We start from the raw sequence: 19793 nt of genomic DNA, 5'->3' as shown, positions 1-19793 counted from the left end.
ATACACATACAACTCACAATGGTTTTTATAATATTGATCACCTATTTATCATTTTTGCTTTTTATTTTTTCATTACCTTTATTTAACCAGGTAGGCTAGTTGAGAACAAGTTCTCATTTGCAACTGTGACCTGGACAAGATTAAGCATAGCAGTGTGAACAGACAACACAGAGTTACACATGGAGTAAACGATTAACAAGTCAATAACACAGTAGAAAAAAAAGAGATTCTATATACATTGTGTGCAAAAGGCATGAGGAGGTAGGCGAATAATTACATTTTTGCAGATTAACACTGGAGTGATAAATTATCAGATGGTCATGTACAGGTAGATATATTGGTGTGCAAAAGAGCAGAAAAGTAAATAAATATAAACAGTATGGGGAAGAGGTAGGTAAAATTGGGTGGGCTATTTACCGATAGACTATGTACAGCTGCAGCGATCGGTTAGCTGCTCAGATAGCAGATGTTTGAAGTTGGTGAGGGAGATAAAAGTCTCCAACTTCAGCGATTGTTGCAATTCGTTCCAGTCACAGGCAGCAGAGAACTGTAACGAAAGGCAGCCAAATGAGGTGTTGGCTTTAGGGATGATCAGTGAGATACACCTGCTGGAGCGCTTGCTAAGGGTGGGTGTTGCCATCGTGACCAGTGAACTGATACAATGATTAAGAAGCTAAACAAGACAAACAAAACGATCATAGATAACACACAAAAATACAGCAGCAGAATACATTCACACACAGGTTATTCCCCTAACAGCACAAACAGTTGCATTACCTGAAACAGTTACAAGAAATACAAAAATAAACATCCTCCAATAAATGTTTAAAATGGGCAAGGGGGACAAGTCTCAAGTTTAAGTTTAGTCTGCAGGCTATTCCATAAGCAAGGAGAGTAACAGGAAAAGGCAGCCATATCCAACTCTGTGGAAATAGCATGGGCCTCAAGTACAATCAATGCTTGAGACCTGGTTTTAGGAATTCTAATTCTAATATTGATGAGTGAGGATAAATAAGAAGGTAGTTTATTCAGAAGTGCTTTAACTAAACTTGACTAAACATACAAGATGAACTGGCACAGAGAGACAGGAAACACAGGGATAAATACACTGGGGGAAATAAGCGACACCTGGAGGGGGCGGAGACAATCACAGGAACAGGTGAAACAGATCAGGGCGTGTCTGGGAGTCCCATAGGGCTGCGCACAATGGCCCAGCGTCGTCCGGGTTTTGGCGGGTATAGGTCGTCATTGTAAATAAGAATTTGTTCTTAATAACTGACTTGCCTATTTAAATAAAGGTGAAATAAAATAATAATAAATAAAAAAACTGTATGTGTGAACATGTATACGCAGGGCCCAGCTGTAAAAGAGATCTTGGTCTCAGTCTGTGTTCCTTGTTGAAATAACGGCAAAATAAATAATAATATTTTGTCTCCAATGTTTATTGAAAACAAAAATAAATGTGCATAATGAGCACTTGTTGTCTCTCAAATATATTGTTACAGTTGTTGGTTAGCTAGCTAGTGAATTTGAGACATTAACATTGACGTGACATCAGTTAAAACAACTCAAAACAAGACATGGTATCAAGAACAAGATAAAACTAGCTGACACGAGCCAGTTACGATTCCTTACATGGCAGCTTCTTGTTCCTAGTCATCTGGCCATCCAGAATCACAACAACATACTGACTTCTGCCCCAATGAAGCATGCGCATTGTTTTTGTGACGCTAATCCATCTATTTTGTTATTATCCTCTCTTCCCTCTACCACTTCTTGTAGTATGTTTACCTGCTCCGATCCCTGTGGTTGACTCATTTGTATTTATTATGGATCCCCATTAGCTGCTGCTGGCAAAATTAAGGCAGTTATAACATTTTAAAAACATTACAATACATTCATAACAGATTAAACAACACACTAAGTGTGTGCCCTCAGGCCCCTACAACACTACCACATATCAACAACACAAAATCCATGTGTACGTGTGTATGGTGTGTATGTTATCATGTGTATGTATGCATGTGTCTGTGCCTATGTTTGTGTTGCTTCACAGTCCCCGCTGTTCTATAAGGTGTATTTTATCAGTCCCCCCCCCCCCCCACACACACACACACAGTCTGAGCTGTGTGCTAGTCGTTTAAACAGACAGCTCAGTGCTTACAATATCTCTCACAAATACAAGTAGTGATGAAGTCAATCTCTCCTCCACTTTGAACCAGGAGAGATTGACATGCATATTATTAATGTTTGCTCTCTGTGTATATCCAAGGGCCAGCTGTGATGCCCTGTTCTGAGCCAATTGCACTTTTCCCTCTTTATGGCACATGACTGAGCAGTAGGCCAGGTGCGACAAAACTAGAGCCTGTAGTACCTGCCTTGTCGATAGTGCTGTTAAAAAGGTAAAGAAGCCCTTTATTATGGACAGACTTGGTCAGTCAGGAAGTCCTGCTGCCTTTTCATACATATATTTGTTTTAGGTAGGAACATCATTATTTAAAGATGCACTATGCAGAAATTGCTCTGCCATTTCCTGGTTGCTAACATTCAAATAGTTCCCCTAATTTCAGTTTATGTGACAAAAAGAGCAAGTGTAGTTGCACTGTTTAATCTCTCTGCTAAAATGTTCATATTGTGCCACTCACAGTGGTGAGTTCTGTAGCTAGCACCCGTAATAAACCTAAGTGCACAAGGATACGTAGCATCCAGCGATTTAAGTGTTGATGCCGTAGCATGCATGTAAATAATATCCCCATAATCTATAACTGACATAAAAGTAGCTTGCACAATTTGTCTTCTATTTGAAGAGGACAAACATGTCCTGTTTCTATAGAGGAAGCCAAGCTTGATTTTTAGCCATTTACAAAGTTCGTCGATATGCATTTTAAAAGACAGTTTATCATCCAACCATATCCCTAAGTAGTTATATGCAGAGACCTGATTAATTTGAGAACCATCTAAGCTCGTAAATGCAAGTGTTTGAACCTATTAAAAATCATAAAATGTGTTTTCTTTGCATAGTTTACATGTCAACAATCTTAGCCAACCTTGTCTGTTTTGCCCCATAGTTGCGCACGTGTCGGTTTTGTTGCTCACCAACCAACTCTTCTATAACAAAATAACAAAGCAAAACATATTAATGCATTGGCCGGGAATCGAACCCGGGCCTCCCGCGTGGCAGGCGAGAATTCTACCACTGAACCACCAATGCTTATCTCTGTATAGAAATCCAGTTGTATAAATAGTTCTATACAACAGTCATTTATGCATGGCAGCAGTTATTTTTGGTAAGAATACATGAAATACGGTACTCATAATTTCCGTCTCAATTGGACAACTGGAGAAAGATTAGAAATCAATAAAAACATCAATAGTATGACCACCAGGTGGCGCTCTAGCTCGGAGAAATAGCCTAAACCTGTGAGGCCAAAATAACTTCTCCACAAAACTGTTGCCACCACATCCATGACGTGCAGATTGCGCTACAGAGATGCAGCTTTCCAATCATGCAATTTCGAAAAAAATGTGTCTCCATAAAATGCTCAATCAAAACAACAGATAGATACTGGGCTAATCGCAAGTGTATCCAATGGTTTAAATAAAACAACCTAATTATCGTTTTTGCATGTGATGGGTTGTAATTATACACGGAGGTACAGAGCCTTCAGAAAGTATTCACACCCAATTGACTACATTCTGTTGTGTTACAGACATGGGGTGAAAGTAAGCTCATATGGTCCAATATGGTGTCCCCAAAATAAATAGTGGGGGTATGCCGTACTGGTAAAACATGAGTTTATCACAATAATTAAAACTAAAATGTCAAGAAAGCTGTTGGCTATTACACCAATTGTTATCATCACAGCATGTCAGGCATGAAAAATGAACGAATGGACTTGAAAACTGGTGGAACCTATGCTCAACAATGCGATGTGGTTAAGACGAACACACTGACATTCTGCCAAGGCTGAGATGAGTGGCCAACAGAGATAAACAGACAACAGTGGACGCATAAATACTGGCCTAATGACAATCGCAAAATGTGATTACACCTTTTGCTGTTTTGTGTAACAGATGTCTCTTTTAGAGGTCTGAATCTGCATTTTTGGACACCGATTACATTGCATTCCACGAGGAAACTGCATGGCAGGCTGACCACCTGTTACACGAGTGCAGCAAGGAGCCAAGGTAAGTTGCTAGCTAGCATGAAATGTATCTTATAAAAAACAATCAATCTTCACATAATCACTAGTTAACTATACATGGTTGATGACATTACTAGGTTAACTAGCTTGTCCTGCTTTGCATAAATCAATGCAGTGCCTGTTAATTTATCATCGAATCACAGCCTACTTCGCCAAACGGGGGATGATTTAACAAAAGCACATTGTGAAAAAAGCACAATCGTTGCACGAATGTACCTAACCATAAATATCAATGCCTTTCTTAAAATCAATACACAGAAGTATATATTTTAAACCTGCATATTTAGCAGGCAATATTAACTTGGGAAATTGTGTCACTTCTCTTGCGTTCATTGCACGCAGAGTCAGGGTAAATGCAACAGTTTGGGCCACCTGGCTTGTTGCGAACTTATTTGTCCGAATTATTATTTGTCCATAATAATGACATAACATTGAAGGTTGTGCAATGTAACAACAATATTTAGACTTAGGGTTGCCGCCCATTCAATAAAATACAGAACGTTTCCGTTTTTGACTGAAATAATAAACGTTTTGTTTTCGAAATGATAGCTTCCGGATTTGACCATATTAATGACCAACGGCTCGTATCTCTGTGTTTATTATATTATAATTAAGTCTATGATTTGAAAGAGCGGTCTGACTGAGCGGTGGTAGGCGGCAGCAGGCTCGTAAGCATTCATTCAAACTTTACTGCATTTGCCCCACAGCGCTGTTTATGATTTCAAGCCTATCAACTCCTGAGATTAGGCTGGCAATACTAAAGTGCCTATTAGAACATCCAATAGTCAAAGGTTTATGAAATGCAAATGGTATAGAGAGAAATAGTCGATGCATCATAATTCCTATAATAACTACAACCTATAACTTCTTAACTGGGAATATTGAAGAACTGGGAATATTGAACCACCAGCTTTCATATGTTCTCATGTTCTGAGCAAGGAACTTAAACGTTAGCTTTTTTACATGGCACATATTGCACTTTTACTTTCTTCTCCAACACTGTGTTTTTGGACTAGTCAGTCTCCAGACATGAACCCAATAGAAAATCTTTGGAGGGAGCTGAAAGTCCATATTGCCCAGCGACAGCCCTGAAACCTGAAAGATCTGGAGAAGGTCTGTATGGAGGAGTGGGCCAAAATCCCTGCTGCAAACCTGATCAAGAACTACAGGAAACGTATGATCTCTGTAATTGCGAACAAAGGTTTCAAATATTAGGTTCTGCTTTTCTGATGTATCAAATACATGCAATAAAATGCAAATTAATTACTTAAAAATCATACAATGTGATTTTCTGGATTTTTGTTTTAGATTCCGCCTCTCACAGTTGAAGTGTACCCATGATAAAAAAAATTACAGACCTCTACATGCTTTGTAAGTTGGAAAACCTGCAAAATCGGCAGTGTATCAAATACTTGTTCTCCCCACTGTATATACACACACATTATTTTTTTTAAAACCTTTTTTAAAAACAAGGAGTCACCATTAAGACCAGGATATTTTTCGCAAGGGAGCCCTGCATGTACAATTCATACACAAAATCAAATTCAAACAAAAATAAAGCACAACAATCAAGAAATACAGAAACATTCCTCAGCAAATAGTTCCCCAATCAATATTTTAAAATTGCCCGAGCGGCATCAAAGCATCCACTTGCAGTTTATTTTGCAGTTGGTTCCAGAAATGAGGTGCATTAAAACTAAAAGCGGATTTACCTAATTCAGCGGAGACCCAACCCTGTGAGTGGTTTTGGTATCTCATGTTTTCTCATGTTAAGTAAGTTGTAAACTTGTGTAATATATAATGCATGTGTACTGTTCTCCTTAAAGCCAATCATGATGTGTAATGATCATATTCTACATTTTATCTTGCCCATGACAACCAATTACTGATGCGCATAACGAACACAAATGTCCATCCAACTAATGGTTCAAACAAAATTGTATCACTCCCCGTCGGGGAATTGAACCCCGGTCTCCCGCGTGACAGGCGGGGATACTGACCACTATAACAACAAAATGTTGATTAAGTCAAGGGGTTTGAAAACTTTCTGAAGGCACTGTAGCTAGCTAACATTTTTCATTTGGCACAGTCTGAACATTTTAGCAGAGATTAAACAGTGCAACTACACTTGCTCTGTTTGTCACATAAACTGAAATTAGGGGAACTATTTGAATCTTTGTGCCCTTCCTGCTTTGAAACAGCCTGAATGTATGATTTACTTGGTACCTCCTTCACGTTTATGTGAATTTTAAAACCACTTCTGACACCATGTAGTATGATCTAAAATAAAGACGCGCGACCACGAGGTTCTAGCTCCAGCCTGTTTATTCACCTAACCCTTGCATGTCCTACATAGGTACGGATGCCCCCAAGGGACATCCTACTACAGTTACCATTATGTACTGAGCTCCTTTCTTTTCTATTCCTCCTCTGTCTGGCTGTAGGCACCTGACCATTTTCTCTGTTCTGCCTTTTACCCTCTCTCCTATCCTTTCTGTCCTTTCTCTACAGTCTCGGTGATTGTGGCCCACCTTATCGCAGTGCATGCATGGTTCCTCACACTCCTTAGCCAAAGGTCCTGGCTTGCTACAGTTGTAACATTTTCTGTTCTCGGGTTCTATCCATTTTCTACTCTCCATGTTACTATTATGGTTATTATGCTTCTCCTCACAATCTATGTGTATGTATTTCTATGATCTATGTATGTGCTCTCTTTAATCTCTCAATCTATGTGGGTATCTCCTTTCGTGGAATAGTCAGACCTATTTTGCGCCTATGTTGCTAAATTCCTTTCTTGAAACTTTATCTATAGTGGTGGCGATCGGACTTTAGGTTTCACCCATTTACAACTATAAGCTATTTTCCAGGGGTCGTAAATCCCTAGTCAGCAGCCTATTTTTCTGTTGTTGCGTGTTCTTTTGACGTGAATGTCTCGTATCTCACTCCGCTATATTAGGTCTCCCTTCTTTCTCCATTTTTTGGACATTATTTCAGTATTTGTCTTTTGAATCGGATCTATGGCTAATTCACGTTTGTTAATTGACCATTTAAGTTATTTGTTCGCATAGAATTACCGTCCCATCTCACAAACCCATCTCACAAAGCAATATCCTCACACTTTAGGATTTTATTTAGGTATGTCTTTTGGATTGGGTTTAGGGCTAATTTACCACATGTTAATTAACCATTTAAGTTTTCCTATTTGCACAAACTCCTCGTCCTATCTCACAGCACCTATTTATATCCCTTGCTAATAACCTCTCGGCCATCCCTCAAATAACCTTTCGGCCATTCCTCACAGACCTCAATTATTAAGCTATTTTTATTTATGGTAGTGCACATGTACCTCAGGTCATTGCGGACCTGCTCCCTCAATCGATTTTTGGTTAATACACAAAGTAAAAGCCTCCTAGTGAATCTGTTTAGAATAACCAAGCTCCTATTATTGATATATTCTAAATATTTAGAACATCAAATCAAAGATATCTTAAATAATTTCCCCAAATTTGTGAATAAATATTACTGACCTTGTCTTGAAGACTGGGAAAAGCAATGTTGGTTGGATCCCGTCACCGTCTCTGCCGACCTTAGGTATATACCGGCGTGTTATGGAACCCCAATGTCAGGGGACAGGTCTTTAAATTACGGGTCAATGACCCGCCCGTGCACGGTATTTCGGCGTGGTACCTTCGGACGGCAGGGACAGGTATTGGGATCCGGAATTATGTTCTCGATGTTCATAAACCAATTAAATTAAACTACTCAGTCTGCAAACCAGGATTTGTAAGATACTGGTTGAAATTAAAACAGACAGAGGCCCAGTCTACAATAGTCGAATGTTTATTCACAGAAACGTTCTGAAGTCCACAATACAAAGACATCCATTTTATAGCGACGCACATACTTCCACACAAACAGTAGGTATCCTGCACACATACTGTCTCCCTACCCAGCCGACATAGATTACAGAGACCGTGAGAAGCACTCCCTGTCCTCCCCCAAGATTGGGGAGGCCGTGAGACCAAATCTCTCAGTGGCCCCTGGCCAAGGTCGGACAGAATTTCTGTAGTTGGTAAGTAAAATCTGAATTTTGCTCAGACAGTCTGTGTTTAGACCCCCATCATTAATTAATTATGATTCTAATCAATTTCATACAATTATATGGTATCATGGTTGAGTATTCTAATCATTCGTTTAAACCTATAAATTCCATCAACACTGATGCATGCAGTAGATTCAGATTGAGAAAAATTAACAGATACAAATACACCTGCTGGAACAGCAGGGACTGTGAAGCAACACAAACATAGGCACAGACACACGCATGCACACACATGATTACATACGCACAATTTACACACGTATACATGGATTTTGTGTTGTTGATATGTGGTAGTGTTGTAGGGGCCTTAGTGCAACACACTTAGTGTGTTGTGAAATCTGTTATGAATGTATTGTAATGTTTTTAAAATGTATAACTGCCTTAATTTTGCCAGAGCCTAGGGAGAGTAGCTGCTGCCTTGGCAGAAGGTAATGGGGATCCATAATAAATACAAATGAGTCAACCACAGGGATCGGAGCAGGTAAACATACTACAAGAAGTGGTAGAGGGAAGAGAGGATAATAACAAAATAGATGGATTAGCGTCACAAAAACAATGTGCATGCTTCAATGGGGCAGAAGTCAGTATGTGATTGTGATTGTATTGTGATTCTGGATTCTGGATGGTCAGATAATTAACAACAATGAGGGAATCGTAACTGGCTCGTTTCAGCTAGTTTTATCTTGTTCTTGATACCATGTCTTGTTTTGAGGTGTTTTAACTGATATCACGTCTATGTTAATATGACAAAAATTCACTAGCTAGCAAACCAACAACTGTAACAATATATTTTAGAGACAACAAGTGCTTATTATGCACATTTATTTATGTTTTCAATAAACATTGGTGTTACGTTCCCTAGTTGGTCTGATCATCTTGCCACCTTGAAACGTGTGTTTCAGCGGTTGGAGAATGCTTCTTTAACCCTCAATTTGGCCAAGTGTGAGTTTGGGAAGGCTACTGTGACTTACTTAGGGAAGCAGGTGGGACGAGGTCAAGTGCGCCCAGTAACTGACAAAGTGGAAGCAATTGTTGCTTTTCCTGCTCCCACGACTCTCCGCCAGTTGCGCAGATTCCTGGGGATGGTAGGGTACTATCGTAGGTTCTGTAAGAATTTTTCAACTGTAGTAGTTACCCTTAAATCTCTGCTAAGTCCCAAAGCACCTTTTAAGTGGTCCCAGGACTGTAACTACACTTTTGAGTCCGCCAAAGCACTACTTTGTTGTGCCCCAGTGCTTGCCGCCCCCAACTTTGACAAACCTTTTAAGTTGGAGGTAGACCCTAGTATAGTGGGGGTGGGTCCGGTTCTCTTCCAGGAAGATGAAGAGGGAGTGGATCAGTCCATCAGTTTCTTCACCCGTAAGTTAAACTCGTGTCCGTCAAGGTACTCCACCATTGAACAAGAGACGCTGGCTTTATTAATAGACTTACAGTTTTTTGTAGGTATATGTGGGCTCCAGCGCCTTGCCTGTACTGGTCTTCACGGACCATAATCCTTTGGTGTTTTTGAAGCAAATGTACAATCAGAGGCGGTGGGCTCTGATTGTACAATAATACAATATACAAATTAAATATGTGAAGGGTTTGGCGAATGTGGTTGCCTACGCTCTATCACGGGTTTAGTAACTGGGGATGCATGTTGGTTTTTGTTTTTGCAAACTGGGAGTTTGCAGGTTTTGAGGTGGGCGTGTTACGTTCACCAGTTTCTGTTGTGGGTTTGTGTATATGTATGTGTGTATTTCAGGAAATGGCTTCCTGAATTCTCTCAACCAGCTGATTGGTCGGCCCCATTGCAGATTGGAGCTCTGATCCCGCCCTCGAGTTAGGGCATACAGCTGTCGGCAATTACAAACTCCTTCTGCAGCTGGATAAAAACCAGTGTTCCTTTGTTAGGAGAGAGCTTCTTGGATGTCCTGTGTTGGTTGTTCCTCAGAGACGGAATTGTTTAACTTATTTTGTAGTTGCTACTTCTGAGGTATGTGTGTGCTCAAATAGGACTTAGTGGTTTTGATTATTGAAATTGTTCACTTTAAGTTTGTATTATTCTGTTTCATTTGTTCCCAGGGGGGATGGGGAAGGCACCTTGGGAGTGCTTAGGCAAGAGGCATGCTGGCATACATATACCCGTAGTATGTACTCTGTCTATGCACACTAGGTAAGACCTGGGCGGACCACCCCCTGTAGTTTGGTTAGCGCGCCAGGTGGCATTAAGGTTAGGTAAGTAGTTGGTAGGTAAGTTCTTGGATGTCCTGTGTTGGTTGTTCCTCAGAGACGGAATTGTTTAACTTAGGAGAGGGGACTCTAACTTCTACTTTCTTTGCTTTGGTTCCATCCAGCCCCTTTTCCCCACATTACCGTGTTAATACCGTGTTAAGGAAATAAATTCCCAGTAAACGGTAACATTCTCTGCTTCTGTCATCCTTACCCGCACCTACAATCACATACCTCTTTTACTCCATGGACTTGTGTGTAGTGTTATATAAATATTCATACACATAGCTCATATAAACAAAGACATTCCATCGCAAGAACACATACACCCAGCCATAAGACTGACCCCCTCTGTTCTCTTCTTTCACGACCCCCTCTGCTCTCCGGTATCAGATTTCCAGACACACAAATATCTCCTTGTATAAACACACATCTCAACCCCCTCTACTGGTCGGTTCCCAAGAGCAAAGGACTTTTGCTGTGCACCAATGGGGCCCGCTCTGGCTAGAGCAAGGCCCGCCTCCAACCCTCCGACCAGTCAGAAGACCGAAACGACAAGACTCCACCTACTTTATTCTATGTATAAAAATGAATGTAACCTTTGTATAAGGTCTCTTTTTCACCTGACTCCTTGCCGAGTTATATGAACTAGATCCGTGCACGTAAAACTGCGGGACAAGATATCTTTGACTCATTAAAACTGTCTTTTGTTACAACTGAAATCCACTCTGTCCAGCGTCCGTGATTTGGTCTCAACTCTCCAGTATTTAAACACTAACAGAACTTGGTAGCAGAGGATGGTTATTCTTGAATTCGATCTATGATAAGTTAGTGTGAGAGGACGAGACTGATCACGGCTAAAAAATCAGACGGAAGAGTGAGCCATTCATCTTGCCTCAGGAAATCTGATCGGAGCGCTCTAAATAAGGTGAGCAGAGCCTGTTAAATCGAAATCTGCATATTGTATTATAGCCTAAACCAAAATTTGATCAGAAAGTACTGGGCGGGAGTATGAATCGTTGCCAAAAAATGTTTACATAAGAACCTAAGGCATTGATTAAAGATATCTTGTTTTGTATAATTTATTTTTTTTTTAAATATATATATATATTTTTATTTTTTATTAATTGGCCTATACTCAGTTATTTTAATAGGAATGTGTGAATTGTGATTGACCAATGTGTTAAATTCCTCCAGGGACCCTATTTGTTCTGAAATCTGCATAGAAAACTGTCCTAATTATATATATATTGGGTTGTGTATAGAGGTGACGTTAAATAGTGGCTGTGTTTTAACACGTAAAGGACACAATTATGGATGTTGGAAATTCAATGAGAATTTCATACGAATGAATGAATGATAGATGAACTGAATCTGCAAGTAAAAATGTCCTATTTTGATACGTTCTGTACTATTGAATAAGGTCTTGTGGAGGTGTGGTTATAGTTGAATGATAGCTGAACCGAATCTGCAAGTAAAATCTCCTATTGATACATATAATATCGAATAGGTCTTGTGGAGGTGTGGTTGGATCGAATGAATCTGCATGAAAAATGCCCTATTAAAAAAGCTGTGTATTATTTAATAGGTTATGTAAGAGGTGTAGTCGAGTAGATACAGGATATGTAAGTTTGGCACATTTCCACAAGACAGAGATCGGGAATGAGGTGGCTATTGCACATCAAACAAAACATATGAACCAGAGTTGACATTCCATGATTTTAAGACCGGGGAAATTAAATTGAAAGAAACGTTTGTCGCGGAGTAAACCGCTAGGTTGGGATACGTAACTGGGCTATTATGCACACGTGCTGATAGACAAAGCTACCTTAGTAGTCGAATGGCCGTGCAACTTTGATTGACAGCAGCCGGGCTAAAACACTGATTTTCGCTTTTTTCATTCCTGTTGATATTGCCTAAAGTTTAAAATTATTCTGACAATTGCTATAGAATCGCTGGAATTTACTGATATAAGTTCATAAAGGAACTTACTGAATTATTTCTAGAAAGTACTTAAATAAGCCGCCGAGCTAAGCACTTCTTGTTTGTAGGTGTCCTCTGGTTTCAGAGGTGAGAGAGTTCACAGAGGAGCATTGCGGCCTCCGTTCCTGGGGGAGGCCTCCTGCTCCTGGAATCCCAGTTTCGAACTGTTCACATATCATATGGCCACCCGTTATCCCCAGTGTCATTTCCCCTTTTAACTCCCCTTGGTCTATTCTCAGAACTGGAGCCTGTATTGTGGGAGGTGCCCTGGGCAGGAATGGGTTGTGTGACGGGCTCCGGTGATTAAGCATATAAACTAAGCATATATTCACTGATATATTGTTCCAAAAGGAAATCGCCGAATCATTTCTAGAAAATTACCTAAACAAATCGCTGAACAGATTCAAATTACATGCCGGAGAGGCACACACGTAACTGCAACCACATTACTGATCTGTGCGAGGGTGGGGGCGCATGCGATGAGTCTGAGCTAACACCACAGTACGGGCTGGGTATACAAAGATAGAAATAAACACCACACAAAGGACTGACTAAAACTTAGATAAACGCACTATACACAATATCAGACGACTTAGATAAAATGTCTGCAGCCACCACGCCCAAACTCAAATTCAAGGAATATTTAGATCAGAGTATGATTGATAGAGCGGGAGGTAAAGAACAGTATGGGAAAGTGGAGAAAGTGTGGAAAGGATTAAGGCTAAAATGGACACAAGCAGGTTACTTTAGCAGAGGACCCCCTACATGGGGGAAACTCCAAGATATGCAAAAATAACTAGAGGACGCAGTAGAGCATGCAAAAGCGAGTGAGACGGAGAGAAACAAGATACACATGTTCAAAAAAGTAGGCACGAGAGAGAGAGAGAGCAGAAGCAGAATGGAAGATAGGGACATGGGCTATAGGGGAGTGTAGGAGGGTGCAGCCCAAAAACACACCAGACATGATGTGCGTGGCTACTGTGGCGTCGGGGGATGTTAAAGCTCCGCCTGAGAACTTGCCCACGGCTCCCCCTGTGGCCGTTTCTCCCTCACTATATCCACAATTGACAATGGAGGCAGTTCAGCCCCCGCCATACTCAAAAGGACAAAATCACCGGAGCCCATCACACAACCCATTCCTGCCCAGGGCACCTCCCACAATACAGGCTCCAGTTCTGAGAATAGACCAAGGGGAGTTAAAAGGGGAAATGACACTGGGGATAACGGGTGGCCATATGATATGTGAACAGTTCGAAACTGGGATTCCAGGAGCAGGAGGCCTCCCCCAGGAACGGAGGCCGCAATGCTCCTCTGTGAACTCTCTCACCTCTGAAACCAGAGGACACCTACAAACAAGATTAGATTCAAACCACTTCTATCAGACGGATAGGGAGGACTGTCATCAGAACATGGATATCGAAAACGAAGAAGAAATTGACATGGTGCTCACCCCAGCTCCGATGGGAGCTACAAACGTGACTAAGATGCAGGAGCTGCTGAAATCATCAATAGCTCGAGCTAAGGAACTCAGGGAGCTAATAGCTAACCAAGATAACAACAGAGAGGGAGCCTACCGTGTGGAAGGCATAATGAGAGGAACAGTAACTGAAGTTACCGAATCAATGGGGTCCGAAACACTCCGTCGGTCCTCCAGAATTGCTGATAGAAGAGAGCGAGAGCAGGAGATGGCAGGACAGTACCCCCTGCGACCGACACCAGGTGATGCACACACTGTGGAGTACCAGCCCTGGAAAATGACTGATTTAACAACACCGATGGGACAGATGCCTAGCCTACATGGAGGAGCTTCAGCGTGGCTACTTCAACTGCAGACACTTACGTCAGGCCTGCAACTCTGCCTAGGAGACATGAAAGCACTTCTAGCAAGAGCCACCGACCACGGAACCATGGAGGCCCTCATGACAGCAGCTGACCTTGGATGGCGGGCCCCAACACTGCCCATAGACCACTTCCGTACCAGATTATGGGAAGTTCTACGGAGAGCATACCCTACAGAAAGAAACCATGCCACCTTATCCTCCTTTACAATCAACCCAGGTGAGCAACCTGCAGCATACCTGGACAGGGCTAAGACCACATGGAGATCGGTCCACGAAGAACCATTCGATCACACTGATACCACACTCAGCATGTGGAAGGAAATGGTGGTCAACGGGTGTCCTGGAGATGTTAAAACCAAACTCAGAGGAACGGTAGGGTTGATTGCACTTCCTCTGACCCAATTCAATACGCATGTGCACCACCATGTGACCCAGCACAACAAGGAAAGAGGGGGTGCTGAGAGCCAGGTGCAGTCCCTCCAGGTACAACTCCTGAAACTCCAATTGAAGGAAGCACAACAAGGAGAAAAACCTAAGAAACAGATGGTGGCGGAAGAAACGAAGGAGTCAGGCACCAAAACAGACATCTCCCAAATAGTCGCCCAGACTGTCTCTCAGATGATCCAACAGCAGGCAGCCTCACTCACTGCCACTAGGGGGGCCCAAACACCCCAATACCCTCCCCCACAGCAGTATATCCTGCAACAACAACACCCAGTATGGGCTCGACGGGGTCCCTACACTGGACAACACAGAGGGGGAAACTACCAGTGTTTTAACTGCGGAATTCCCGGTCATTTTGCCAGAGATTGCATGAAACCACTCTCCCCGCAGCAACAGCAATAGAGAGCAAGAGGAAGTGGGGGAAACCCACCTCTGCAACACCATCAACCAGGACCCAGTTCCCAGCAGCAGTCAGCACCTGCATACAACCACCTACTCACATGCAACAGCAGCAGGGAGGATACAACCAACCGCAGTTCCTGGGAATGGCAGGGAACATCATTCCCTGGCCATGAAGATGCCCACCACCCACGGCAGGAAAAGGAAAGACTGTGAATATCTATACAGACTCAGCCTATGCCCATGAAGCAGTCCACACTGATGGACCCAGAACTTTTATGAGAAACACATGGCCCCACACACGAAGGCAAACTAAAGACCCTCCAAAAGGCCTCGCACATCTGGTGGCACCCTCACATAAAAAATATGACTGACTTATTTTATGACGATGATTTATTTTGTGACAAATGCAATGTTTGTGACAGACACAACCCAAAGAAACCACATCGAACACCAATGGGCTCATACTTAGTACCTAATGCATGTTTTCAGGATATTAGTATAGATTACACCGACATGGGCCCCGATAATGTATCTAAAAACAAACGCTATCTCCTAGTTATGGTAAATAGGTTCTCCAAATGGGTAGAAGCAATACCAACAGCGAAGTGGGATGCTGGGTCAGTCTTTAAGTGGCTACAAACCAAACTAATACCCAGGTATGGCATCCCAAGACAAATCAAATTTGACAAATGGCTCACATTTCAGTAACTAACACCTGAGACAGGTGGAAGAAAGATTTGGCATAACCCACAGATTTGGATCTGTGTACAGGCCCCAATCCCAAAATCTGGTGGAACGTCAAACTTAAAGCAAAAGCTAAGATAGCTAAAGTATGTGCCTCATGAGATAATGACTGGAAGAGTCATGCCTGGTTCACCAAGGGAGGGAGGTCATATGCCCGCTCTTGATGTACAACAAATTGTAATGTCTAATTATGTGAAAAAACTGACGGTTCTCTCTGCAGCACTCTCTACCCAGGTTCATAAGGTCCAGGAGGGGGAGCTGCCGGGGGACACGCCACTACTGAAGGTAAAAGTTGGTGACTGGGTGAGGGTTAAAGTCCACAAGAGAAAGTGGCTGGAACCCAGATGGACTGGACCGTACGAAGTGAAGGAGGTTACTTCACACTCAGTCCAGGTCAAAGGTAAATCAGGCGCACCTTGGCACCACCTGACACATTGCACCCTAGCCCCAACTCCTTCCAGAACACTGACTGAAGTCAGAGCTGATTTGAGCGGCCTAAATTCGATTCCAAATGAAGACACTCCTTCCTCAGGTGATGCGGCATCAAACTCCGCCTCCCCTGAAAAAGGAGCCTCGCCCATTTAGAGGGACATTTCTCCCTCCCTGGGTGAGGCTGGGGATATCTGGCCTTTATTTGTGATATTCTTACTGATATCTGGGGTGTCCCTGGGCAGTTTCACATGGTTAATTGAACAACTATTTCACCCTGCCACAACACGTACACCAACCCCTACACATGTCCCTAACTCCGTTCCTGATATCACTCCCTCCAATCACTCCCGTCCCAAACGTAGCACTACACCTACAGACCCACCATGCACACCAGACAAGGTTAGAAGCACCACCTTATGTATACCCACGAATGCAACCACCACCATTGCACTATAGTTTTCACGTCTAATAGATGTGAAGAGGGGGATTTGTTATATAAATATTCATACACATAGCTCATATAAACAAAGACATTCCATCGCAAGAACACATACACCCAGCCATAAGACTGACCCCCTCTGTTCTCTTCTTTCACGACCCCCTCTGCTCTCCGGTATCAGATTTCCAGACACACAAATATCTCCTTGTATAAACACACATCTCAACCCCCTCTACTGGTCGGTTCCCAAGAGCAAAGGACTTTTGCTGTGCACCAATGGGGCCCGCTCTGGCTAGAGCAAGGCCCGCCTCCAACCCTCCGACCAGTCAGAAGACCGAAACGACAAGACTCCACCTACTTTATTCTATGTATAAAAATGAATGTAACCTTTGTATAAGGTCTCTTTTTCACCTGACTCCTTGCCGAGTTATATGAACTAGATCCGTGCACGTAAAACTGCGGGACAAGATATCTTTGACTCATTAAAACTGTCTTTTGTTACAACTGAAATCCACTCTGTCCAGCGTCTGTGATTTGGTCTCAACTCTCCAGTATTTAAACACTAACAGTAGCAGGGTGTTGCGTTCCCGCCTCCAAGAAGCGTGTGTAACAATTGGAGACAAAATATAGCTTACATGTCAACAATCTTAGCCAACCTTGTCTGTTTCGCCCCACAGTTGCGCACGTGTCGGTTATGTTGCTAAACAACCAACCTACAAATAACATTGGTAACCGAAGCAAAACATGTTGATGCATTGGCCGGGAATCGAACCCGGGCCTCCCGCGTGGCAGGCGAGAATTCTACCACTGAACCACCAATGCTTATCCCTACATAAAAATCTAGGTCGTTAAATAGTTCTATAAAACAGTCATTTAACCAAATTATCGTTTTTGCATGTGATGACTTGTAATTCATACACGGAGGTACAGAGCCTTCAGAAATCCTTCACACCCAATTGACTACATTCTGTTGTGTTACAGCCATGGGGTGAAAGTAGGCTCATATGGTCCAGTAAATAGTGGGGGTATGCCATACTGGTAAAACATGAGCCAATCACAATAATTAAAACTAAAATGTCAATACAAGTGTAGGCTAATACACCACTTATTATCATCACCGCATGTCAGGCATGAAAAATGAACAAATCATCACCGCATGTCAGGCATAAAAAATGAGCGAATGGACTTAATATCAAGCTACTATAATGCACTTTTGACTAAATCTTAATCAACACCAATTGATAAATGCATTGAGTATAACGTTCAGTCGGGAGTCAGTGTCCCAAACAATGTTCAAAACAATATTGTATTTGTTTGTTTATTTTCAGACATTTACCATAGATTAACATAACAATTTCCTTTTTGAAAATGTGTTTCCGCCCGGTCTCGAACCGGGGACCTTTCGCGTGTTAGGCGAACGTGATAACCACTACACTACGGAAACTGAACTCATTTAGCAGAAGTACTCAAAATAAACCAACTGCATATTAACGTAACCGATAGCATACAGTAGCTTCTACTTCTACTTTTAAACGTCACCATTAAGACAAGGGTCTCTCGCGTTCAATTCATACACAAAATCAAATAAAATACAACAATCAAGAAAAACAGAAACATTCCTCAGGAAATAGTTCCCCAATCAAGATTTTAACATTGCAGAGCGTCAAATTGCACTGTATTTTGCAGTTGGTTACAGCAATAAGGTGCATTTAAACTAAAAGCGGAAAAACCTAATTCAAAATCAACATTGAAAAAGCCTTAAACTATAAAATGTCCCTCCCCGTCGGGGAATTGAACCCCGGTCTCCCGCGTGACAGGCGGGGATACTGACCACTATACTAACGAGGACTACACATACAAGATCACAATGGTGATTATATAACTGATATCATTTTCGCATGTAATGCGTTATAAAGAGGTACAGTCACCCTTGAAGCATTGTTACCCATGGCTCCACAAAAGCCACAGCCCTTGCAGAGCAAGGGGAACCACTACTTCAAGGTCTCAGAGCAAGTGACGTCACCAATTGAAACTCCACTAGCACGCACCACCGCTAACTAGCTAGCAATTTCACATCGGCTACACCTTTTGACCTCCTCCTCTTTCCGCAGCAACCAGTGATCCGGGTCAACAGCATCAATGTAACAGTACAGACTTTACGTCCGTCCCCTCGCCAACCTGTGCTCGAACCAGGGACGCTCTGCACACAGACAACAGTCACCCTTGAAGCATCGTTACCCATCGCTCCACAAAAGCTCCACAAAAGCCACGGCCCTTGCAGAGCAAGGGGAACCACTACTTAGCAATTTCACATCGGCTACACTCACATCGGCTATGGAGAACGTGATCACACAGTTGTCAGGAACAGCTGGTGCTCTCATGCATGCTTCAGTGTTGCTTGCGTCGAGGCGAGCATAAAAGGTTTTTAGCTCGTCTGGTAGGCTTGCGTCACTGGGCAGCTAAAGGCTGGGTTTCCCGTCGTAGTCCGTAAAAGTTTGCAAGCACTGCCACATCCGACAAGCATCCGTGCTGGTGTAGTAGGATTCCATTTTTATCCTGTATTTGCCTGTTTGTCTGAGGGCACAGCAGGATTTCTTATAAGCGTCTGGATTAGTGTCCCGCTCCTTGAAAGCGGCAGCTCTAGCCTTTAGCTTGGTGCGGTATTTTAACTGATGTCACGTCTATGTTAATATGGCAAAAATTCACTAGCTAGCTAACCAACAACTGTAACAATATATTTGAGAGACATCAAGTGCTCATTGTGCAAATGTATTTGTTTCAATAAACATTGGAGACAAAATATAGTTTACATGTCAACAATCTAAGCCAAACTTGTCTGTTACGCACGTGTCGGTTTTGTTGCTCAACAATCAACCCTTCTACCAAAATAACATGGGTGACCAAAGCAAAACATTTTAATGCATTGGCCGGGAATCGAACCCGGGCCTCCCGCGTGGCAGGCGAGAATTCTACCACTGAACCACCAATGC

At 42.3% G+C, this 19793-nt stretch overlaps 5 non-coding genes across 5 annotated transcripts; all 5 read right to left on the bottom strand.

Annotated features, from left to right (window-relative positions):
- Nucleotides 1-3140: 3140 nt before the first annotated feature.
- On the bottom strand, nucleotides 3141-3211 carry trnag-gcc (transfer RNA glycine (anticodon GCC)). Its single transcript has one exon. It is a non-coding gene; the product is annotated as a tRNA-Gly (tRNA).
- A 14343-nt stretch (nucleotides 3212-17554) lies between these two features.
- On the bottom strand, nucleotides 17555-17625 carry trnag-gcc (transfer RNA glycine (anticodon GCC)). Its single transcript has one exon. It is a non-coding gene; the product is annotated as a tRNA-Gly (tRNA).
- Nucleotides 17626-18174: 549 nt separating this feature from the next.
- On the bottom strand, nucleotides 18175-18247 carry trnav-aac (transfer RNA valine (anticodon AAC)). The gene has a single exon. It is a non-coding gene; the product is annotated as a tRNA-Val (tRNA).
- Nucleotides 18248-18579: 332 nt separating this feature from the next.
- On the bottom strand, nucleotides 18580-18651 carry trnad-guc (transfer RNA aspartic acid (anticodon GUC)). The gene has a single exon. It is a non-coding gene; the product is annotated as a tRNA-Asp (tRNA).
- A 1071-nt stretch (nucleotides 18652-19722) lies between these two features.
- On the bottom strand, nucleotides 19723-19793 carry trnag-gcc (transfer RNA glycine (anticodon GCC)). The gene has a single exon. It is a non-coding gene; the product is annotated as a tRNA-Gly (tRNA).

The sequence above is a fragment of the Oncorhynchus mykiss genome, chromosome 5 (assembly GCF_057628025.1).
Source record: "Oncorhynchus mykiss isolate SJ-2025 chromosome 5, ASM5762802v1, whole genome shotgun sequence".
In the NCBI taxonomy this organism is placed as follows: Eukaryota; Metazoa; Chordata; class Actinopteri; order Salmoniformes; family Salmonidae; genus Oncorhynchus; species Oncorhynchus mykiss.
The sequence above is the reverse complement of the archived record's forward strand: the minus strand, read 5'-3'. Positions and strand labels throughout refer to the sequence as shown.